This window comes from Periplaneta americana, chromosome 16, assembly GCF_040183065.1.
Source record: "Periplaneta americana isolate PAMFEO1 chromosome 16, P.americana_PAMFEO1_priV1, whole genome shotgun sequence".
NCBI classification, from domain to species: domain Eukaryota; kingdom Metazoa; phylum Arthropoda; class Insecta; order Blattodea; family Blattidae; genus Periplaneta; species Periplaneta americana.
The window spans coordinates 136,895,610-136,922,299 of NC_091132.1; the positions used below are offsets into that span (position 1 = coordinate 136,895,610).

Sequence of the window (26,690 nt, forward strand, 5' to 3'; positions counted from 1 at the left end):
GAAGAGGGTAGGGAACGGTGTTTCCGGTTCTCAACCGTTAATCCAAAGGTACAGCCAGGTTAATATTAGAAATGTTAGTAAAATAAAATGATGTTCCTGTATAAATATTTGTTTGTATTAAGTGCAGCGTAGCACATGGGTATTGCTAGTTTATGAATAAATTTAAAAATCACTCAGTGAAGAGCCAGTCCGACACTGAAACCACAAGCTGACATTAACTGGGCGTCACAACGTTGTGAAGTGTTTGTAGTGTGGACGCTGCAGCACCCATAATCTCGCCGTTAATGACACACTATAAATTCAGAAGAAAGAACAGCCCGGCCGTTGCCTGTCTTCTTCCCACGGTGTCGGAAGATTAGTTCATGTTATGCATCTTGTTCGCAGCGAAGTGAGTCACGCCGTCAGACCCTGTCGTTGTGAGTTTAGCACTGCCTTTGAGATATGATCGCCAGTAGTTCTGTTAACGTAACTAGACTACATTGATTTTATTTAGTAGGTTATTTTACGATGTTTTATCAACATCTTAGGTTATTTAGCGTCTGAATGAGATGAAGGTGACTATTTCGTTTATATGACGTCATTCCATTTTCGACCAATGAAGTGTAACGAAATTTTGAATTCGAACCAATGAGTCACACTTTGCGATAATTTTTGCAGCTAGATTTATCGCTATCAATTTATCGCATGGTCGTTCTTTTGTTTCGTCGTTGTCGCCAACTGTTTCCCCGTAAATTGATGATCATGAATACATTAAGATGCAACTACACGGTTAAAGTTTTCTTTCAACTTTAAAGCAATGAATGCAAGATTGATATTTAATATTAATTAATATATTTACGCAGTGAAGACGACGTTCAAAATGGCGCACCATGTAGGCACAAAATCTTCATGCATCTTAATTGAACGTACCTTTTAAACTTGATTATTTCAATATTCTTCCCAGATTGCACGCATACGCGATTGGAATATTGAACTGTGTAGATGCAGCTTTAGTTCCGTTACATACTACAGCGAGAATGCGTCTGCCTAGCTATAAAAATGCTTTCGTGTAGCACAGATTGTGAGTAACGGTCGAAATAAAACACAGCTGACATTGATCCTGCTCCCACAGGTAACTTAACCTATACTGAAGCCTATAAAATTTGTATTTTGTGAATGAAATGAAATAATTAATAGAAAGTCAGATGTTCGAATTTATGTAACAACATCGCATATCAAACCCAAAGATCTTGCATAGTAATAATAAGGTCTTTGATCCAACTGCCTTCCGTATGGCGTAATAAAATTCGTGTTTTAATTAGGCCTATCTATACAGAGATGGCTTCACTGTGTAGCAACATGTCTCGCTGTGAATACATAAGCATTGGTATATAGCTGTCCCGACTGTTACTGTTAAATTAAATTATGATTTCAGCAGATAATGAAAATGTACTGTATTTATGTTGTAATAATAAGAGAAAAGTGGAGTACATGTAATTAACATTGTTAAACCTGGGCATTGCTACTGTGATACACCGTGCACTCTGATTATGAAATCACTCACTACTGGTCTGTCACCTCTCGCCGCAATTCATCTCTCGGTGTGATTCCTGACGCACATGACGTCATTCAAATTCGTTATCAGAGATCGGAAACAACCCTTTGTATCTATTTCTTCAGTTTTTCGAAGTTTCTATCTTAAAAAATCGGGGATATTTGTCTGGGGGGGGGGGAGCCACATAAATGTATTATGTACTAGTTGACTATTCCAAATTAAGTAACTCGTTTTATTAACTTTTCTGATTGATTTCTAGACGTTGTCTATTACGACTACTAGATTCGCCTGAAGCCCCATAATATCTTGACCTACAGAAACGTGCATCCTATGTATTATGCAGATTATAAGCATTCTTCCTGACTACATGAGCTCGGAAAGCAATTGCAGCCTACTGTGTGAGGAAGGCAGTTCATAAGGTCTACAACGACTATATACCCCAGAAATCCAGAGATTAAAACAGAGCGGCCGGCGCAGACAAGATGAATGGCCGTATTATGACTAAAGCTCTTGTTTCCCATGTAACATATATGCAGCTTGTTTTTCAGCATTGTTTTAAGGATTACGTTAACAGAACAACATATGGGAGCTATGCAATCATTACATTTCATGAAAATTAATCTTAATTAAAATATAATTTCACCACGTTCCATGCTACAACATTTCACACTGTGTAAAATTAACTGGTTTAAGGGGAAGGGATATTTAGATTGAGCTAAATTCAATAGTTTGACTACGGTACAATAATGAAGTCTTCGGTAGCCCCTACCGCTTGCCAGAGATATAATCTCTTTAAGTTCATTCGTCTGAAACTGGACTCAGCGATATACCCGTTAATTACATGATGTTTTATCACTAAGAGGAATTGTGGTACGATTGCCGCTGTAATTTAAATTTTAGTTCCTATTTTATTTTACTTATTTATTTTTATTATTATTATTTTTTATTTTCTATATTTATCTTATTTAATATTGTATTATATAGTAATTGTAATTTTAATTCTATTTCCTATTTTATCTTATTTTATATTCTCCTATAGGCCTATTAATATTATATCTGAACTGCTACCGAACACGAGCGCTCATTCGGTCTCAAATTTTGTTAATACGAGTACTACTGTATCTCCTTTTTTATATTGTTTGTATTATTTTATTTCTATTTCTCTTGTTTGTTTGTAATTATATTCTTCTGTATATTTAAATTTAAGTAAATAAATAAATAAAATAAATAAATAAATAAATGATATAAAATTCCGATGGAGTATGGAACAGATTTTACAAATATTCAAATTTTTAAGCCATCATAATTCCATCATAATTGCATTATCACCCTATCATCATTGAAACATTTATGAATTTTTACTGTAATTGAAGAGACATTGTCGGACATTGTCTAGTTTCAAAAAGAAATTAAAACTGCACTTTTTCAATTCAGATTCCTTTCAGTTATAAGCCCATTTCTCTGCGATAGTTTTGTAAAAATATAGGCTATATATTTCTTTCCTTCCTTTCCTCTTTTTGTTCTCATTATCAGCTGATGAATTTATTATCATAGCCTTTTTCATTGTGAATTTTATTTAATATTCGTATTTCTTTTCTTTTTTATTATTATTTTATTACATTCCATTTTGTTATATTCTACCTCACGTTTTCCATATTAACCATTTGTACTAAATGAGTTGCTTTTACTATATTCCAATGTATTTTACTTTCTTTTTTCTATTATTGTATTATTTTCATGTTGTTTAGTGTCGATTTTATTATGCTATTATTATTATTATTATTAGTATTATTATTATTATTATTTGTAATATGTTACTATTCTATTCTTTAACTTTTTGTTAAATTTTAACTGCTTAAATACTTTGTGACCTGGCAGAGTGTAAGAGAAGGCCCTATAGCCTTAACTCTGCCAGTATAAATTATTATTATTATTATTATTATTATTGTTATTAAGGGAAGTGTGAAAGAATTAATAAAGTAATGATGATATCGTACTGGAATAAATTAACGATGATTAAGAAAGAGTTTTCGCACCTTCGACGCACACTAATCGTCTAACGCTATGTTGACGTCAGTAGTGGCATATGTTTAAGTTCGTAAAACTTCGGAAAGAAATGAAAGGAATCGGTGCACGTATTCCTTTACCGCAAGGCTCTTGTTTCTATTATAACATATTTTTTCTCGCTCCGTTAACATTTATCGTGTCGTAGCTACCATGATAGTTAATTTTTTGATTGCTCAATGTCTAAGGAAGACATAGCAAAAAATTTCGAAATGAAAACCTTTCTTGAAAAGCGAAAAAAAAATAATAATAATAACTTCGTTGTGATCTGTTCATAATAGATATTTACACCTTTAAAAGTTGGTAAGCGAAATGACTGTTGAGAAAGAATGGAAATTACTTTTAAAAGTGGTCGCTACTCAAAATCTTTATTAGTTTCCGAGTTATGGCGAGTTAAACAAAGGAGCGCTTTCTACTGGTGAAGTACTCAACAATGAACCTTTTGTTCATGCTCCCAACTTTGCATTGAGAAATGTGGAGCAACTTCAGTTTACAAAATTAATCCAGCTGTTCAGTGCGAGTCAATCGCTCCAGCTAATCGGTGTGTCAGTCACTGCAACAATTCAGCGAATGAATCAAGTCACTTCAGTCGGTTAGCCAATCAATAAAATAAGTACAATCATTCAGTGCAGCAAATCGAGTCAGCCAGGCAATTCATCAGTCTGTCAGTCGAGTCTACAGAAAGTTCAATCAATAAATGAATGAATGAATGAATGAATAATATACAGGGTGATTCACGAGGATGTACCATCCTTTACGGAGCTTATTTCTGAAGACATTTTGAGCAAAAAATGTCATATAAACATAGTTTCTATTCTCAATATTTTCAGAGTTACAACAATTTAAAGTTGTTTGTAAAATACGTTTTTTCTTTAGTTTGAAAGTAAAAGAATAACACAAATAGAGAATGAATCATTCAAAAGTATCATTTCTTTAATTGGCAAGTATTATGAAGCTAAAAATGTGCTGTGAACTCCTTAGTTGCTTCGTACAGACATATTTTTCTATTTTTAACTGGAAAATTACATTATCCTTACGCACTTATCACAACAATTCTTACAAATCACACCACTTCCACGGACTTAATTATTCGCAGTTCAATTTTGCATCCTAATTTACAGTCTTGGAGAGTTTACAACATATTTTAAAAAAATGTCGCCGTCCGCTGGAGTACACTTGGCCGCACGCTTGTGAACGGCACTCGTCGCGCTACGTAACTGCATACGGCTATCTTTGATTTCCGTAGCGCTCGCTCTGGCTGCTGACTGCACGCTGACCAAGATCACGCGTTCACAGCAATGCGTTCCGATAACGAAACGTAACTCTGTAAATATTGAGAATAGGATCCATGTTTATATGACATTTTTTGCTCAGAATGTCTTCGGAAATAAGCTCCGTAAAGGACGGTAAATCCTCGTGAATCACCCTATATACTGTAAATAATAAGAACATATGTAAATAAATAAAAATAAGTAAATAAATAAACATAACCAACAAATAAATAATAAATAATAGAGTAAATTCATAAAATAATAAATAAGTAGCAGATCAATCAATCAATCAATAAATTTCCCAAGCAATCTATTAAACAAAATCAAGTTAGTTCAATCAGATAAATCACTCAATCTAGTTGGTCCAATTAGTTAATCATTGTTTTTTGTCCATGGGTTCAGTCATTTAGTGTAGTCAGTCAGTATGGCAATGTGTCAGTCAGTCAGTCAGTATGGTAGATATGCAGCAGACCAGTTACTAATTTTATCTCAGTCAATTTCTCTGTCAGGGGTCAATAAGTTTAATTAACGCGGTGATATGTCGCTCATTATGGCTGATATACGTGCAAACCAAACTTCGTAAATCAATCGCCCTTCACCGCGTGTCAGATGTGACGCCTGTCGATTGAAAGAGGACCCGTCCTCCGTAAACTCTATTATAACCTGTATTACTATAATTAGGTTATTTGTCACGTTGTCCTGTGGGGCACTTTGCCGCACCAACAAGGCGCTCCTGCTGGTGATTTGAATAACATAACGACGACTTGTAGACGGACGTTCATTGCAATTTTTCAGCAGTGCTACGCTATTTCATTAACTTCGGTGTAGCCTAATACTGTAGGTCCATTAAGTCGGTCATTCGTCTGTGGAAACATTATGAGAGTAATGAATTTTTACGGTAAGACAATTCGGTAATGTCAATATTCTACTCAATTAATAGTACATTCCATATGACTTGTATTGCATTGTATTGTATTTATTAACATTCCATGGTATTCATACATTGCTTTACAGCTAGAATATGGAACAAGTCAAAAAACTTAATACTAATAAAGTCTTAGGGTGCTATTCATAGACATTTCGCAGCACGCGCTACGAGCGTACTAAGCTAGCCCCGGCTATCTACTGGTTACTTGTACAGAATTCAAATCATATCCTATCGCTAACACTGGTTTTTGAATACGAAAAACGCTGATCATCCACCGAAAGCCCGCGCTAAAAATGTCTATGAATACGGCCCTCAATTTATAGTCACAATCTAGATGAAATATATACAGACGACATTTGCAATATAGTCTACTAGTACAGCACATAGTTTTAGTATCAATTTCATGAAGCGTTACTGAATGTCATGAATTCACCTACAGAACAGAAGGCGTGAGAAATTAGATACTTCTTTAATTTGGCCCTAAATAATATTATGTTTTGAGTTTCATTTTTTATATCGATAGGGAGGCTATTAAAACTTTTTACTGCCATATAACGCACTTCTTTTTGATAGCACGATAGACTTGCCGATGGAGTATGAAAGTCATTTTCATGTGTATTTTTTATGCTATGAACTGTTGAATTAGTTACAAAGTTTTCACGATTACATACGAGGAAGATTATTAATGAAAAGATATACTGACAAGCCATGGGCATTATTTGTAGTTTTTTTAAAACTGTCCTACACGATTCCTTAGATTTGGCATCTACTATTATTCTAATTACTCTTTTTTGTAATAAAAATAGGCTGTTAATATCTGTGAAATTTCCCCAGAATATTATTCCAAAACTCATTACCGAGTGGAAGTATGCAAAGTATATTGTTTTTAAGGTATTGATACTTACTATCTTTTGCATAGATCTAACAGCAAAACAAGCTGAATTTAGTTTGGAGGTAATTTCTTTAATATGATTTTTCCAATTTAACACATTATCGATTTTTAAGCCAAGAAATTTGGTTGTTGTTGTTTCTAATAGGGGTCTATTGTTAATTATTGCGCTAGAAATTTGCGAGGTTGAATTTGGACAGTATTTAAATTGAATTATGTCAGTTTTGTTATAATTCAATACCACTTTATTGACTGAGAACCAGTCACATATTTTGAAGAGAATTTCCTCTGTTGAAGATTGGAATGTGTTGGAGTTATTGGCTCTAATTACTATACTTGTGTCATCTGCAAATAATATGGTATGACCTACATCTTTTATTAGGGGGGGCAAGATCATTTATAAACACTAGAAAAAGTAGAGGACCTAATATTGATCCTTGAAGATTATACAAGGTGCACAATATCAGTGGAATAGCAATAGTCTATGTTACATTATAAATAGAAAAGGAGTCCCCAGTATTAACGTGCAGGCTACGTGCAATGGAAATGAGAGATTAAACTAGCGTTAACGTCAGGTGGCCTGGTTCCGTGCATGATTCCCGTATATGGAGAAATTTCTTTAAAATGATTTTCTTGTTTCCAGTCCTTTTTAGGTCTGTTTTAGATTTCAATCGGCTTCTCATAGTATTAATATTTTTCATAATCTGGTTTTCTATCATTTCCATGTCAAATTCCTCCTTTATTACTTCCTGATGGATTCGACAGCTAGGGGAAGTCCATGTAACTTGGACCGGCGTGTTATTTGAATTGATTTGAATTTTGGTATTTGCAAGCTTGGTCACCTCCTGTCTCAGGTAGGAATAGCAAGACCGTTGAGAGTAACTTTCTGCCTGCAAGTTATTTTGCTGTTACATTCAAAGGTGAGGAGTGAGAAGAAAATAAGTTTATTACTCACAATCCTTAAAACCTTACACTCTGTCGAGATTGAGTGCTGTGTAGTTACTATTTGAATGTTTTTCTTGTTCAAGTATTGCAAAAATATAAAGATAACTTATACCATAGTTGCATTCGTCTATTTACAATATTTTTGTAATATTTGTTTATAAATGAAATATTTGCACGGGGTGTGTAATTTGAACCGACAGCGAGTGTGTAATTTGGACCATTGAAGCAATATTTTAATTTCTGCGCTAGTGGGTGGTTTTACCTGTGATTCTGAGGACGATATTGAATAAATGCTTTTAATATTTGACAGAGAGATAAATATTATATAAAGACATATACAATAACCTCATAATTCTTTTTTATACTATTCACAAACTTAGTTACAGTAAGTTTCTTATATTGAAATAGTCTCTAATGAACACGAATGTAAAAAACTTTCGCCCATTTTTAATTTGTTCTGGAAGTCTGGCTGTGGACCTCGCAGTGCAATAGTTAAAAAAAGCGAGCCCATGAAGACTGTGCCGAAATTCGGGATGAACTATATTATTATTATTATTATTATTATTATTATTATTATTATTATTATTATTATTATTATTATTATTATTATTATTATGCCACGTGTGCAAAGGTACGTACAATGTATCATAATGTTCCATTTTATTGTTTAGAATTACTTAAGTAAATTAAAATTCATTACGGGAGTTTATATATACCAGTCCAAATTACACGATTTCCCGGTCCAAATTACATGAAAACACATTTTATTATAAACATTTATGAAAAGTATATTAATGTTTAGTTTCACCAAAGCATTCACTGCACTATACTAATTTTTGTTTATAAAATTTATAGAGATTTCATTGCAGTGATGAAGTTATACGCGATTTAAGTCAAGTGGTCCAAATTACATGGAAGTTCCCTACATGTTTTCTGCCCTCTCTGTCAGGGAGTTGTGATTTCTGAAGCACTTTTTTATGGACTTCAATAATTTGCACAAAACGTTTTTGTGCTTTCCTCCATTGTGGAACGTAAACTAAATTTTTAAGCCACTCCTCGGACCGAACACGTTGTGTTTGTTAAGATAGCCTATCTACTAGTGCCAACCCTCTGATATGAAATAGAGTCGGAAGTGCGGAAGGATGTAAATAAAGTAAAAGCAAAAGATGAACGAATACAGAGCAAATGCTCATGTCGCTGATCTTTTGCTCCGCCATTTGAGGATCAGAACGGCACATTCTGATTGCATTCACTTTGCATTGTGTTGTTACTGATTGGGAAGGTGACATTGTGATACATTTTTGAACTCGTCTTAATATGTGTAATCAATGTAACACAATTAAAATATGTAGTGCTATTAGAAAAATTGATGATATCACATGTATCTTGTACCATAATATAGTTACATGCACCAAATCTCTACACTCATGTTAGCCCCTCGTTCTAACATAACTCTCATAAACAAAAATTCCAATACCTATCCACACAAAAACATTATAATAGGTGTACAAGATAAATGGGACACCCTGTATATTATGATATATAGAGATGCTTATTGGATGGGACATGGAGCCTCACTAAGCACATCAGTCCAGAGAGGGTTTGTTAAAATATCAACATAAAACGAAAAATATAAAAATATTGAATTAAAAAGCCATCTAGGAACTTGAAAATGCACGCCCGCACTCCTCTAACACGAGAAAGCAGCTATCAAGTCATATTCCCCCTATGTTGCTCTCTCAGATTTCCATCTTTTCCATTATCTATCCAACAATCTTCAAAGGGACTCCTTTGATGACGAAGATGCTTTAAAAACTTGGTTCGTCGAATTCTTTAAATCCAAACCAGCAGAATTCTTTAGACACGGAGTCGAAAAGCTACTCCAGTGTTGCCAGAGTCTCGTAGATAATAGTTATAGGAGAATATATTACTCATTAATTTCTGTCTTCTAGTCATCTCAGATAAAAAGCTTTGTCTCAGCGAAAACACGCTATAAACTTCTGCATCAACCGAATAATAATAATTACGACGTAGAACACAGAACAGATTGTAGCATTGTGTGAATATCTCATTCATTCATAGTGTTCTGCCCAAGGGCAGGTCTATCGTTGCATCGTTGCAAACCCAGCATTCTCCAGTCTTTCCTATTTTCTGCCTTCCTCTTTGTCTCCCCATATGATCCACACATCTTAATGTTATCTATCATGTGATATCTTCTTCTGCCCCGAATTCTTTTCCCGTTCACCATTCCTTCCAGTGCATCCTTCAGAAGGCAGTTTCTTCTCAATCAGTGACCCAACCAATTTCTTTTCCTCTTCCTGATCAGTTTCAGCATCATTCTTTCTTGGCCCACTATTTCCAACACAGCTTCATTTCTTACTCTGTTTCTCCATTTCACACACTCCATCCTTCTCCATATCCACATTTCAAATGCTTCTGTTCCCTTGTCTTCACTTCTTCGTAATGTCCATGTTTCTGCCCCATACAATTCTACACTCCACACAAAGCATTTCACTAGTCTCTACCTTAGTTCTTTCACCAGAGGTCCGCAGAAGATGCTCCTTTTTCTATTTCTATGAATGTTTGTAGACTATAATTAAAAATTACAGAACGGGAAATAGAAAAGATGTTGGCTGACTTGAAAATAGTTGGAAGTTCAACTATATCTGCAGAAGGAACAGGTGTGTTGATTAATTCATATTAATGTTGCTTATGGTTGCTGTTGTTAATATCATGAGGGCAATTATCATCATCATACAACTCGTTGAATTATTTTTGTTGCCAGCATGATAAATCAGATTCTGAATTAACACTGCACATTTACAATTATTGACGCTAGTTTGTAATATTATTGCTACACTTCAAACAACAAGACATGAATACGAGAGAAAGTAGGGGAAACTCGGCTAATTCCACAGTACAGGTAATTCCGCAGTAGTGCATATATGATTTTACTGCGGCTTTACAATAACGTGAACGTAAGTTATGAGAGGCTGTCAACAGGAGGCATGTCCTCTGTAGTGCTATAGAAAAAAATCAAGGATATTGGTCGACACCTCTGTCGGCAATTCAGTGAAACATCGAATGTTGGATATTTTTCGTGTTTTGCTACATAGCTGTGAAGAAAGTGAGCATTGTTACATATAAATTGTTCCTTTTATGTTACTTTCATAATTATTTACTACTGGGGAATTAGCCAAGTCCTATTGTGGATTTATCCGCACTGTTGCGGAATTACCCGAGTTGTTCTTTTTCAACTGTAATGTATGTACAACTAAATATATTTGCATTTTAACAGCTCTCTTTATCTCATTTGGTAATGAAAGGTTTTGTCCATATTTACATAGCTTCATAATATTTTCAATAAACATTTTGATAAAAATATGATAGATTTACTTCTTAATATTGCGGAATTAGCCGAATCTCCCCTATAGGTTACATATCCGATCATTATGACGTGAGAGAAAATTACAAATCTGTACAGGAATCGAAATTGGGCCGATTGGAATTGTAGAAGGAAATATCACTGACGCTACTACAGAGTCTTGAGTCGCATGCTCAGTAAAGTTAATAAAATAACTAATTAAACATCTAAATGGTTTACAAACTTATGAAGTGTATACATTAATGGGAGTCAATATTTGGTATCGGAGGTTAATATTAAAATATGGAAATCCTGTGTCTTAAAATTTTAATATTGACTCCTGTTTAATATGTTGCCTTAATTTATCGATCCGAAAAAGTATGTTACAGACATGTAAAATTCAGCAGCCTGTAATATTGAGGACGAGACGCTGTGGAATATTTTGTTACAGCAACAAACTAATCTTGCTATGTTTGAAGTGAAAGAAAATAGCAATGCAGATCATATTTAAATTACATTAAGAAAACAGGCGAATATATATATATATATATATATATATATATATATATATATATATATATAATTTGAACTGGTAATGGAAATTACGGGAAAACGGCTGAACGGATTTTAATAAATGACCCCTCATTTTGAAGCTTGGAACTCAAAGTCTTTCAGAAAAATATTAGTTTTTAGTGAAGTGTCAATTTTTCAACATAATTTTCCTATTTTCCAAAATCCGTCTGTCGTCAGATTTGAGAACTAGCTAATTGCATTTCAGAATAAAACAAAACACGCACTACAGTAAACAGTATTACCCGAAGGCCATGATCTCCAAGAATGCTGACATATTTAGAACTCAAATTAAATTGGTTATTAAAAACTTAACTTATTAAAAATAATTTACAGGTTCGATTCTGTGGTGTGTAATTTTCTGGGTACAGCTGTGTATTGGATATTAAAAACTACAAAACTTGAGGTGGCTTGATGACATTATTACCATTATAAATGAAATATTATTGTAGTTAATGCCATGATGTGACTATTTTTCATTAATTATACATATTAATGCTATACTGATAATATGAAAGTGAAACGTTTTAGGGTTATATAAGTAGATGTAGAGAATAACTTAAATTAAATTTTGATTTCTATATTTTACTGAGTAGCGCTATAGATAGTAGTATATATATTATATGTTACTGAAAACTATAAACTTACATAAGATAATATTATTAAAAATCAAATATTTTTATAGTTATTAATCAAGTGGGTTTGGGTCTTTTTCATATATTTAATGACGGTGTGGTATAGATATTTATATGCGTGGTTCTCTCAGTATTGGCTCGAGAGGGAGTATCTTTCATTATTATGGAAGCAAATAACTTTCAGAATGTATGGTATTCTTCATTGAAAATAAATCTGAAAAATGTTTATTTGAACGTCTAATGAACTTAGTTTGCAGCATTTGCTGCACAAGCCACTAGTTACATAGACACCTTTATATTTACCTAATTATTTTAATAACTTTCACTTATTTAAATTTCAATGGCTTGTACTCCATTAATCTTTGGCTAGTATGGGCGATTCACGTTTATCTCTTTAATTTGCTGCACAAAGTTTACCCTCGGGAGATGCAGAAGTGTTTGGCGACGGTGAAGCCAGCATTTTTTCTGTCCGTTTCCAGTTAACTCTGAACGACGAGAAACAGTGCGGTTTAAGCTAGCTGGCAGAGAGTCAGATGCGGGGAATTCACCGATTGATCTTTTTCGCTGAACAGATTTCAGGGCACGAACTTTAGAGAAAGCAAAAATAGTATGTGTTGCTGTAGTATGTAGTTTAGGCGTGCAAGGTACTAATATATCCAACATTTTGCTAATTGATGACACTTCTAATGTCGACTAGTAAGTAAGTGGCGAAGAATGATAAAGAGGAAGTGAAATTACAAACCATTTTCCAAATTTGAAATATTTTAAAATTGAAGCTTTTAAAAAAGGAATTTGTAGAATTGTCCGTGATATATAATAAGTAACAAATGTATTTTTTTACCTTTTATTTCTGTCGACTATATTAATGTTTTATTGAATATCACTGGCTTCTGTCGGATTGTCAATTTATATTAAATGTATATTTTTCTCTCTTTTTCTCTTTCTTCTTTATTCTTGCTCTTGTGTTGTATTTATTTGTTTGAATTAAATTACTTACTGTATTTAGTAAACTTCCTTGTAAATGTTATACTATATTATTGACTAAGACCATACCTTACACGAGCCTGGCTCTTACGGTAGTGGCTAAAACATTTTTGTTTTATAAATTTAATTTGTACTCGATAAATCTATACTAATAATAAATCTGTAGCCGAAATGTTTCTGGTAATTTTCAATTTTCCAAAAATAATTGGTCCTAGCATATATAATTAACCACCCTGAAACCGAAAATCGCTTTTTTTTTTTGAAATTTTTTTTGTATGTCTGTCTGTCTGTCTGTAGGTTTGTTACCTTTTCACGCGATAATGGCTGAACCGATTTATATGAAAATTGGAATATAAATTAAGTTCGTTGTAACTTAGATTTTAGGCTATATGGAATTCAAAATACATTATTTAAAAGGGGGATTATAAGGGGGCCTGAATTAAATAAATCGAAATATCTCGCTTATTATTGATTTTTGTGAAAAATGTTACGTAACAAAAGGTTCTTTAAACATAATTTCCGATAAGTTTTATTCCTTGAAACATTTTGATAGGACTGATATTTAATGAGATAAATGAGTTTTAAAATTAAAATAACTGCCATCTAAGGCCGTGTAATGAATTAAAAAACGAATGACTTCGTCTATAAGGGGCCTTGGACAGCAACAATCGAAAGCTATGAAAGATAGCCTACAGAGAATGTTTCTGTGTTTGTATGAAGTAATATCGGAAGCTAAATTAACCGATTTGTATAATTAATTATTATTTCACCATTGGAAAGTGTAGTTTCTCTAGATGGACATAATGCTATAATGTTATTACAATAACTTCTGATATAATATAATATAATATAATATAATATAATATAATATAATATAATATAATATAATATAATATAATATAATATAATATAATATAATATAATATAATATAATATAATGTAATGTAATGTAATATAATATAATATAATATAATATATGTAATATTATATAATATAATATAAGTTATTTGAAGGGTTCAGAACCATAGTGGGCCAAACGTCATTTACTGAATACGTAGAAAACAAGGGTTGAAATTAAGTTATTACCATAATTCTATGGAAACCTATAAGAAGTAAAATAAAATATACACATTAAATCTAAATGATGTCAATCTTGATTAAGCTATGGTTGCATGTAATAAAAATTAACAAACATGTTAAAGGAATTGTCATTGCACCAAATGAGTGTCTCTGGACCAAAATGATCGCATTTTAATTATTTGGATGCAATTTAAATTAAGTAACATATTAAACGATTTATCCCTCTATCAAACACGAATGTTCCCTGGATCAAATGTCCTATTTTAATTATGTAATTACTTTATATTTATTTCTACCGGGTGCAGCGGAGCGCACGGGTACGGCTAGTAAATAAATAAATAAACAAACAAACAGATACATAAATAAATAAATAAATAAATACATACATAAAGGAACAAAGAAACAAGCAAATAAATAACTAAATAAATAAATAAATGCTTTCTCTTGAAGAGATAAATGAGATTCGTGGAATGAATGAATACATACATAGATAAATAAATAAATAAAAATATTTTCTATTGAAAAGATAAATGAGATTCGTGGAATGAATGAATGAATGAATGAATGAATTAATGAATGAATGAATTAATTAATTAATACATCAATAAATAAATAAATACATAAAGAAATAAATACATAAACGGTTAATAAGAAAGAGAAGAATAGGAAAGGGATGAGCTGAAAGAAAAAGAGAATGAAATGAACAAAGACGAAAAGAAACAAAATGAGAAGAGGAAATGGGGAATAAAATGAGACTTTGAAGAAGAATGGGAAATATAAAATGGTAAGGAAGGAAGTAGGCCTACATATCGTCGTTGTTCCTGCAATAACTCCTATGTGACATATTTATCGATTTTCACATTTTTGCTCTATTAAATAATTTAAATAGTCAGACAGCAAATAATAAAATCTCCTATATGTAATTATATTTCTTTCTTTCGAAAATGTAAGAATTCACAATCTCCTATGCACTACTACCATAGAAGAATAAATGTGTTTTCTCTTCCTACTGAAAATTTTCATATTTTGCACACAGGAGTTATTGCAGGAACAACGACGATATAGACCTAAGACATGAAATTGTAAGAGATAAAGAGGGGATGGGAGAAGTAGAGAAAGAATAGGAGGCTGACGAGAAAAAGGAAAAGAAAGAAAAAATGTGAGAAGGGAGGAATATAATGACAAGAAGAGTGAGAAAATGAAAGAAAATGGAAAGCATAGGAAGGGAAAAAAGAAGAGGATAAAGAACATAGAAGAGAAAGCAGAACAATAGGAGGAAATGGCAAGAGAAGAGGAGGAATGGAAATCGTGTGAGGAGAAGTAACAGAAAGGAACACAGAGAAAAGAAGAGGCACAGGAATTAAAAGTTAAGGGAGCTGGTAGGTGAAATTTCAATTTTCTTCCATTTTTTTAAACTACAGTTCTGATTTTTTGTACATAACACCTTCCTCCTGCTGTAGGCAAAAAATCATGTTTGCTTCATCATCTTCAGTTTAATAGTTTCTTATGTTATTGAAATTAAAATTAACCATACTTTCAAAATATTAGTAATCATATAAAATTTGAACATCACATCTGGATTTTTTATTACTTCTGTGGTACTTACTTACTCACTTACTTACTGGCTTTTAAGAAACCCGGAAGTTCACTGCCACGGTCACATAAGGCCGCCATCGGTCCCTATCCTGAGCAAGATTAATCCAGTCTCTATCATCATATTCCTCCTCCCTCAAATCCATTTTAATATTATCCTCCCATCTACGTCTCGGTCTCCCTAAATGTCTTTTTACCTCCGGTCTCCCACCTAACATTCTATATTCATTTCCGGATTTGCCCATACGTGCTACATGTCCTGCCCATCTCAAACGTCTGGATTTAATATTCCAAATTACGTCAGGTGAAGAATACAATGCGTGCAGTTCTGTGTTGTGTAACTTTCTCCGTTCTCCTGTAACTTCATCCCTCTTAGCCCCAAATACTTTTCTAAGAACCTTATTCTCAAACACCCTTAATCTCTGTCCCTCTAAGTTTCACAACCATAAAGAACAACCGGTAATATAACTGTTTTATAAATTCTGACTTTCAGATTTGATAGCAGACTAGATGACAAAAGCGTCTCAACCGAATAATAACACACATTTCCCATAGTCTATTTATTCTGTGTTTGATTTCCTCTTGAGTATCATTTATATTTGTTACTGTTGCTCCAAGATATTTGAATTTTTCTAACTCTTCGAATGATAAATCTCCAATTTTTATGTTTCTATTTCGTACAATATTCTGTCTTTTCGGGATTTACTTCCAAACCTATCGCTTTACTTGCTGCAAGTAAAATTTCTGTGTTTTCCCTAATAGTTTGTGGATTTTCCCCTAACATATTCCCATCATCCGCATAGACAAGAAGCTGATGTAACCCGTTCAATTCCAAAGTCTGTCTGTTATCCTGAACTTTCCTAATGCCATATTCTACAGCGAAGTTAAAAAGTAAAGATGATAGTGCATCTCCTTGCTTTAGGAAGCAGTGAATTGGAAAAGCATCAGATAGAAACTTGCCTATACGGACTCTGCTTGAGTTTCACTGAGACACATTTTAATTAATCGAACTAGTTTCTTGAGAAATAGCAAATTCAATAAGAATGTTATATAAAACTTCTCTCTTAACCGAGTCATATGCCTTTTTGAAATCCATGAATAACTGATGTACTATACCCTTATACTCTTATTTTTTTCTCCAATATCTGTCGAATACAAAAACTTTCATCAATAGTCGATCTATTATGCCTAAAACCGGAATGATGATCCCCAACAATTTCATCTACGTACTGAGTTAATCTTCTCGAAAGAATATTGGACAAAATTTTGTACGACGTCATCAAAAGTGATATTCCTCTAAAGTTACCACAGTTAGTCTTGTCCCCCTTCTTAAAATACATTAAAATCTAGAAACGAGAAAATATTTTTTACATTCACTCACTTTCAAGATGTCATTTTTTAAAGAGTAAACTTAGTACGTGTTTTTAAAATTAAGAAGTATTTATCAATAAAAATGGAACTGGGATTTGTTAATCACAATTTATAAGACATACAGTAAAATTTTCATGTTACTAGCATCAAAATTGAGAGAATCTTTAATCATGAGAAAACGTGCTGAAAAGAAAGCTTGAGAAAACAGCTTTTAAATTTTGCATGTTATTCAAATTGAAGAGTGCAGCCATTTAAATATGTCGTAACTTTCTACACTTGCAAGCTCCGCAGGACACTGAAATTGGTTCAACTTATAAATAAGAGATTGTTGATTTTCACAAAAAAATAAATAAATAAATAAATAAAAAATAAAATTCTTAATCGAAGATTACCAACCTTTCATCCGTCTACTCTCTTGAATGAAAGAGGAAAACCAATGAGAAAATAAATAGAATAGAGCCAGACGAAAATAGGAAATAGAACAAGAGCAGAGAAGGAATAAAAGCATGAAAAGCAGAAACATGTATATTAAGAGATAGGACTAATAATGTATTTAGTACGTATAGAATAAAGGTTAGCAACTTTTCCTGTAGGGTAAGGGTTGGTAATATTGCGATACTAATAATATTATGATAGTTCTTTTTGAGAATTTTTAACAATTTTACTAAATGAGACGAAAATCGTTTTTTTGCGTCAACGTATTAAGGAAATGTTCCTGGACAAGTTTCTGCACAAAACCGGTCTTTCTCTCGCTCAGTAAAATTAGAAAAATTTCTCAGAAAGAACTGTCATAATATTATTAGTATCACAATATTACCAACCCTTACCCTATATCTTAAATTACAATGACCATTACAGTTTTACTACGTCACACTACTTTTGACCAATAAAACGTAAAAACGATACAATAGGACGTCTTTCAACCAATCATGGCTGCTTATAGCACAATTTTATCGCGTCCCTAGCATTTGATTAATTTTATCGCGTCCCTAGCATTCTAGTCCTCATTCTAGTGCCGAGGTCATGGAAAGCATGGGGCTCTACCTCCATGCCCCCAAGTGCCTTCATGGCATGTTACGGGGATACCTTTACCTTACTTTATCCTAGCATTTGTTTATTTTTATCACTACCCTAGCGTTTGTTTCTTTGTTTGCCAACATTTCAAACTGCATTGGTCTGGACGTCAAAAAACAAAAAATTACTAACCACTCCAGTTGAAGCACAGCACTTTCAAATATGACACGCGTTGGCATTCAAGATCAAGAAATAATAAAGATCACTGCATCTTCCCTGAAGTCCTATTTACAAATAAATGAAGAGCACCATTCGGAAATCCTGAATAAATTGAGGAATACATCATGTACATCAATGAGTTCCACTTTTACGCACACGTCCAATATAACATCAACTGAACCACCAACCACTAAAACATTCAAATTTGATCATTGTACTTTCAATAATTGTTTCTTTTAAAGTTATTCATGTTCATTTTTATTTCATCATCGTTAATTAAAACGTTTCTTGTTTATTTCATCATCCCTAATTAAAACTTTTCTAACACTTGTTTATATTATTTAGATTATGTTTGTTATAGCGTCTGCTATATGATATTATGGATAGTCACGTATCAGAGATTGTTTAATACTTACTTACTTACTTACAAATGGCTTTTAAGGAACCCGAAGGTTCATTGCCGCCCTCACATAAGCCCGCCATCGGTCCCTATCCTGTGCAAGATTAATCCAGTCTCTATCATCATATCCCACCTCCCACAAATCCATTTTAATATTATCCTCCCATCTACGTCTCGGCCTTCCTAATGGTCTTTTTCCCTCCGGTCTCCTAACTAACACTCTATATACATTTCTGGATTCGCCCATACGTGCTACATGCCCTGCCCATCTCAAACTTCTGGATTTAATGTTCCTAATTATGTCAGGTGAAGAATACAATGCGTGCAGTTCTGCGTTGTGTAACTTTCTCCATTCTCCTGTAACTTCATCCCGCTTAGCCCCAAATATTTTCCTAAGCACCTTATTTTCAAACACACTTAACCTATGTTCCTCTCTCAGAGTGAGAGTCCAAGTTTCACAACCATATAGAAGAACCGGTAATATAACTGTTTTATAAATTCTAACTTTCAGATTTTTGGACAGCAGACTGGATGATAAGAGCTTCTCAACCGAATAATAACACGCATTTCCCATATTTATTCTGCGTTTAATTTCCTCCCGAGTGTCATTTATATTTGTTACTGTTGCTCCAAGATATTTGAATTTTTCCACCTCTTCGAAGGATAAATCTCCAATATTTATATTTCCATTTCGTACAATATTCTTGTCACGAGACATAATCATATACTTTGTCTTTTCGGGATTTACTTCCAAACCGATCGCTTTACTTGCTTCAAGTAAAATTTCTGTGTTTTCCCTAATCGTTTGTGTATTTTCTCCTAACATATTCACGTCATCCGCATAGACAAGAAGCTGATGTAACCCGTTCAATTCCAAACCCTTTCTGTTATCCTGAACTTTCCTAATGGCATATTCTAGAGCGAAGTTAAAAAGTAAAGGTGATAGTGCATCTCCCTGCTTTAGCCCGCAGTGAATTGGAAAAGCATCAGATAGAAACTGACCTATACGGACTCTGCTGTATGTTTCACTGAGACACATTTTAATTAATCGAACTAGTTTCTTGGGAATACCAAATTCAATAAGAATATCATATAATACTTCCCTCTTAACTGAGTCATATGCCTTTTTGAAGTCTATGAATAACTGATGTACTGTACCCTTATACTCCCATTTTTTCTCCATTATCTGTCGAATACAAAAAATCTGATCAATAGTCGATCTATTACGCCAAAAACCGCACTGATGATCCCCAATAATTTCATCTACGTACGGAGTTAATCTTCTCAAAAGGATATTGGACAAAATTTTGTACGACGTCAACAAAAGTGATATTCCTCGAAAGTTACCACAGTTGGTTTTGTCCCCCTTTTTAAAAATAGGTACAATTATGGACTCCTTCCATTGTTCTGGTACAATATCCTTTTCCCAAATAGCAAGTACAAGTTTATAAATTTCGCTATATAATGCACCTCCGCCCTCTTGTATTAATTCTGCTGGGATTTGATCGATACCTGGAGACTCGTACTTTTTCAGGTTTTCTATCGCAATTTCGACTTCTGAAAGCGTGAGTTCGGCTATAAATGGCTCAGCAGTTTGTATTTCAATTTCGTCCCGATCATTTCTATTTGGCAGAGATTGTTTAATACTAAGATTTATTGAAAATCATCTGTCAACTGACGTTGGTTACTGGGATCCGGATGATTGAAGTGGAATGCAAATGTTTTAATAAAAATGAAACTGAATCAACAAAGCCTTCTTGACTAGTAACCGTCCACAGAGTTCAATGAAGATTCCATAGTTGGCACAACTGATAACAAGAAAACATAATCATAAAACACTACTGCCATCTAGCGTAATGTTGAGATGGTACAATAATACATTTGAAGACAGTTGTATTTTCATAAGTCAAATTGTATTGGAGTACTTTGTTAGTTCTAATCTTTATATAGTTTCTTCTAATAGTGTAATAGTCAATTAAATCCCACTCGAGTTTTGATTTTCTCTAGATAAATCAAAACCTTTAGTGAGATTACTGTTGAAAAAAAATACCGTAGTTAGAAAAATTAATAAACCCGCTTACCGAAATTACTGGCTTCAGAATCGGACGTCAGGTTCCTGAAATTTAATCATCCTCACACCATTGAACATTGTTCATTTCGTTCGATAACTTGAACGACGCTCATGCTGTTACAGTAATGAGAAACATTTCCGGCTTGGAACCATGAAACTTATGTCGCACACAACTCGAAATGCGACGCTGAAGAGAGAGGCAAAAGAGCATCACGTGTGAAGTGCGTCCCATTTTCGAAACAAAATAAAATCTTGCGCTAGAGTTTATCATGAGATACTTGAGAGCTTTATGTGTTTGCCATATGTTTGGGTTTCCACATAAAAGAGCACTCAACTTCTCGGTTCCCTCGGAAAACTTTGCCATAACGTATACTCGTGCATTTCCCTAGTTTCTACGCATGTGCAGATTTTAATGATTCGAACAGTTTCAGATGCGGGGGATGCAATATCTGTAAAGAAGAGATCAGAACTCTGGAAACTTGTTGAACAAAGCGGACGTCACAGTCGAAGAAAAACTCTGAATGACAGCATCTGAATGGATTACCAATTCGCTTGCGGAGTGACGTACAGGCAAACAGGAATCCAGAAATAAAATGTCTGAATTTCAAAGCAGAACACCATAGGCTAACTTTATTAAATTTACTAGTCGTTTTCTTCATGTTTTCCTAAAAATTACCAGACACAAATTAAAAGAAATAGTATCTTACGCTATCTTACGTAAACATATTTTTAGTTATTTTCGTAATATGTTTATTTTTACAGTGCAATACTCCATAAAAGGGCACCAAAGCTTGCGGCAAGGCTAGGAATATTAGAACGCTAAATTCAGGAGATGCACAAGAAAGAGGTCCTGTAAGTCGTAGTTCTTGAAATTACCACTGAACCTCAAACCTCACTTTCATATATATTTATCAATAATTTGGCATAATAACGTTACTATCTTACTAACTTACTAAACCGTGTATAATTTTACACGAGAATTGTATATGTATGTATTTATTTACATTGCAAATGGGTAAATACCCGGTGGCAGTGGTAACTAATTACACTCAATAATGACAATTAATAATAAACACAATTAATAATAATTAGGGCTAGGATTTTGATGAAAATGCATCTTTTTTTCTAATAAACCGGAAACATAGCTGCTTTAGTATTTATATGTTATGTGATAAACCGAGTGTTTTAAAATATATTTGTTAGGACATTTTTTTTGCATTTTTTGCCTGTTTGAACTCATATTCGGTCATTTTTTAGGCATTTTCATTTAATTTTGGCCATAAATCCCCATTATTAATGTAAAATAAAGTTTATTTTATTTGATATTTTCTTTACATATTTTGTCCATTAATATCCATTATTTTGTATGATATTTTAATCGTTTTTCTACACAAATATTGTCATTTTAACGTAGTATATCCCATGTAACGGATCAGTCCAACCACCCCTCAATATGGACTCCTTTATATCTGCTAATTCTGGATAAGAGTGGCCTTGTGGTAGACTACATGGAAACTAAGAGTAAAGTAAATCCATGGCGCTACAGCCCATGAAGGGCCAAGACCAAACAGCTGATTGCTGACCTCACGTAGAGGTGAACGATCATACATGGAAACTACATCAGGTAAAATAATTAAAGTGTACTACTTAGAAAAAAATTATGTAAAATTTAATTTAATTACTAATCTAAATATTAAGTAGTACAAAACCTTTGTTCCTATTAAGCCAATTATGTAAGATAAATTTTTAGGGCATTTTTGAAAGATTTTTAGGTCATAAATGCATTGTTTTTATGACATTTTTTCATGATTTATAAGTCATCAAAATCCTAGCCCTAATAATAATAATAATAATAATAATAATAATAATAATAATAATAATAATAATAATAATAATAATAATATTAACAAGGAGCATCCTAAATTAAATGAAGCACGATCACTTAAAATGACATTTAAAGTAAATCTCTCTTGTATCTTAACCCTAACTTCGAACTAAAACCCACGAGTATGATATGTTCATACACGAGCAAGAACCTTTCAGCCCTACACTCATTTCGCTGTCAACTCATTCACTGCACTGGAACTATGACACATTTCACTGACACTATCCTGATTTGACTAACACTTAAAAAACATTTCACTGTTCAAATACTTTGCACTACCACTATAAACTATAAAACTTCACTGACACAAACACACTTCACTGACACAACATATCAGTGATACAACACTTCAAATAACAAACCATCAATTACACTCTTTAAATTGTGTACATAATAAACTAACGTCTATTAGTAAAGTCCTTAAGCCTATTTTAAAATACATTTTCGGTTATTGGTAAAACCTTTAGTAAGTCTGCAGGTAAACCATTCCAGTCCCTGATAGTACGATTGAGAAAAGAAAACTTTCCAGTGTCCGTCCTCTGTCTTCTTTCCCTCAATTTATGTGAGTGGTACTTCCTTAAGGAGTAATTTGGCGGCTGCAATCTATATTTTATTTGTCTCCAGGCAGGCTCACCTCTGTATGTTTTGAACATTGCGCATAATCGAATTCGCGTTCTTCTGTCCGTGAGTGTGTCCCATTTTAATGTTGATTTATTACGACAACGCTTGAGAGCCCGTCTTTTTTTTATCCTTTCCAATGTCATAATATGTTCTAATCTGTAAGGATCCCAACATGCAGCATCATATTCCATTACTGGACGAACTAGTGACGTACATGCAATCTCTTTGGATTTATCAAAGCCTTTTCTCATGAGCCTTATGTAGAGTTGGAACAGAATACGTTACTAATAAACCATGCATAATCGATGGTTGTATAAGCAGTGTGTAACTATACACAGGAATTGCTTTGCTGTAGTTATACACACGAAACCCCTGTTTAAGCGTTGTGGCCTACAGAGAGAAAAAAAAATGGCGGCCTCTCTAATTGCTGTTTGTACCCATGGTCATTTTATGATGGTTGCCTTGTACGCACAGAACAATTAATCAAAGAGCATATGATAGAATAATATTGCTGTAGCTGTACTCTCTAATCAAAATATAGGTCGGTAATCGATCAAGCACAGTTATACTATCGATACTTAGCGCGGCACATTATTGCACACTATTGGATGCATGGCGGAAACACTGCAATAAAAAATCTCAGTTATGCTGTTACCTTTCGTAATAAAATAATGAAACTATAACGTAGTTCTGTAACAGTTATATTATATACGACGTATAAATGATCATTATTATTAGACAGGAATTTATACATGACTTATAAACGAGCAATTCACTATATAAGGCAGTTAATCGTGTACTTAAGAGTTTTTATTAGTGAGACCGTTATCTTTACTACTCCTATCTTCATAACTTCAGTTTTCATTTTTGTCTTTATGTTAATGCAACATTTTTATCTTTTGACATTAATCTTCGTTTAGCAATCTTTGCTTACATCCTAATCACTTTCGTCTTTAGTCTTTATCCAATGATTAAAATAACGTATCACATATACTTCTCATATATGTGGAGAACAAGGAAAATAGAAGAACAATGGCAAGAGAACAGAGAAATGTAAGGAAAACATGGAAAGTAATTGTATTATTATTGTGTCAGACAATTCCCAAGTCATCTCCCATACCAATTGAGGAAAAAGACGTAGTTCTGCGTCAAAATAAGCACTATCTTTGTTTTCGGACGCCAAATCCATAGTCCAATATGATTGTGTTCCTCACGATTTATTCCAGATTGGTAAATGACAGTATAGTGATGGACTCTAGATGACTCATACTCAGAAATCTGCATAAGAGGCATCAGGAACCTCGAGGTTCTTGCCTGCCTGACTGGAATATGGCGACTGGCGACTCTGTAGATCTTCAAGGCACGACACACCACTATCAGAGTTATGATATTCGGAATGTGTAGTTTTATGAATGGCGGGGCAGCTTAGTCTTACAGCACAGTCGGCACGCAACGTATTTAATCACGGGTGTACAAAAACCCTCTCTGATGCTCCATGTCCCGTCTGATAAGCACCTCTATACATACAGAGACATCATTTTATTTTTACTAACATCTCTAATATTAACCTGGCTATACCTTTGCTACCCCCTTCCACGACTGGAGTTCGATGATACTGGCGTAAAATACAAACAAATCACTTTACTTGGTATAGGAGGGAAGAAAAGTAGTTCATCCATTTACGTAAACTAGGAATTATCGCGATTTTGAGTTTGATAATTTTCATTAGGTTTTGTTTAATCAAAATACAGTACAGTATTAACAATGAGTGTTTTTACTAATCAACTGAGCTATCCATTCGGACATATTCATTATGCAGTGTACTATATTATACTGTCTACAGCATATTAGCGTACAATATAGAGAATGAAGTTAAATTGAAAAATACTCATAATATGGATATTTAAACACATTTTTTAAAATGGTGGCCGTTCATTTCGATACAGGCTTCAGTTCTAATGTGCGCATATTATCACACTATAGACTATTGTACCTAATTCCAATTACCTGTTTCGTTGTTCGTACTAGTAACTTATGTGGAAATAATTCTGTACTTAATCTATAAAAGATTACCTGACGTACTGTAAATTCAATCTTCACTTCTGCCCGATCCGAAAAGATAAAATTACTTAGATATGCTATCTACTGCCGTCCAAGTAATTACGTTGCAGGGTCGTAGAAAGGAAGGAGGTCCTTTTGTTTAAGTTAATTTTAAACAGTTGAACAGGGAAATCATTTTATTTTTACTAACATTTTTAATATTAACTTGCCTATACCTCTGGATCAACGCCGTTTGCTACACCCTTCCACGACTAGAGTTCGATGATACTGGCGTAAAATACAAACAAATCACTTTACTGGGTATAGGAGGGAAGAAAAGTAGTTCATCCATTTACGTAAACTAGGAAATATCTCAATTTTGAGTTTGACAATTTTCATTAGGTTTTTGTTTAATCAAAATACAGTACAGTATTAATAATAAGTGTTTTTACTCACGAACTGAGCTATCCATTCGCACATTTTCATTATGCAGTGTATATTATACTGTCTACAGCATATTAGCGTACAATATAGAGAATGAAGTTAAATTGAAAAATACTCATAATATGGATATTTAAACACATTTTTTAAAATGGTGGCCGTTCATTTCGATACAGGCTTCAGTTCTTTTGTGCAAATTATCGCACTATAGACTATTCTACTTAATTCCAATTACCAGTTTCGTCTTTCGTACTAGTAGGCTAACTTATATGGAAATAATTCTGTACTTAATCTATAAAAGATTACCTGACGTACTGTAAATTCAATCTTTACTTCTGCCCGATTCGAAAAATTAAAATTACTTAGATATGCTATCTACTGCCGTCCAAGTAGTTACGTCGTAGGAAGGAAGGCGGTCCTTTTGTTTAAGTTAATTTTAAACAGTTGTATAATATTACGTAGACGTCCAATTCCTAACTGAAATTAATGTTTTCAGAAAAGAGCTAAGACAGCCCAGCCATTAGCATTTACAGAGTGGCGAGCAGAAGTAGGTGGGACGACAGTACCTGTACGAAAATATGATTCAATATTGAAAACTCCTTCGGCACTAAAAAACGCGAATATATTTATGGAACGTACTATATTCACTAACTCAGTACTGTTTAGTATCACCGTAAGGCACTTTGACTGCATACGCGGCCTTGGTTCTGTGTGGAGGACGAGTTTACTAGTAGAAGGGCTGGGAGTGAAGTACATCAAAAAACTCAGGTA

The 26,690-nt window shown here is 33.5% G+C and overlaps 1 protein-coding gene across 2 annotated transcripts in view; it reads right to left on the bottom strand.

The window, feature by feature from the left end:
* Nos (Nitric oxide synthase) overlaps positions 1-26,690 on the bottom strand; it is a 501,742-nt gene that overhangs the window by 229,760 nt on the left and 245,292 nt on the right. The gene's annotated exons all lie outside the window — the stretch shown is intronic.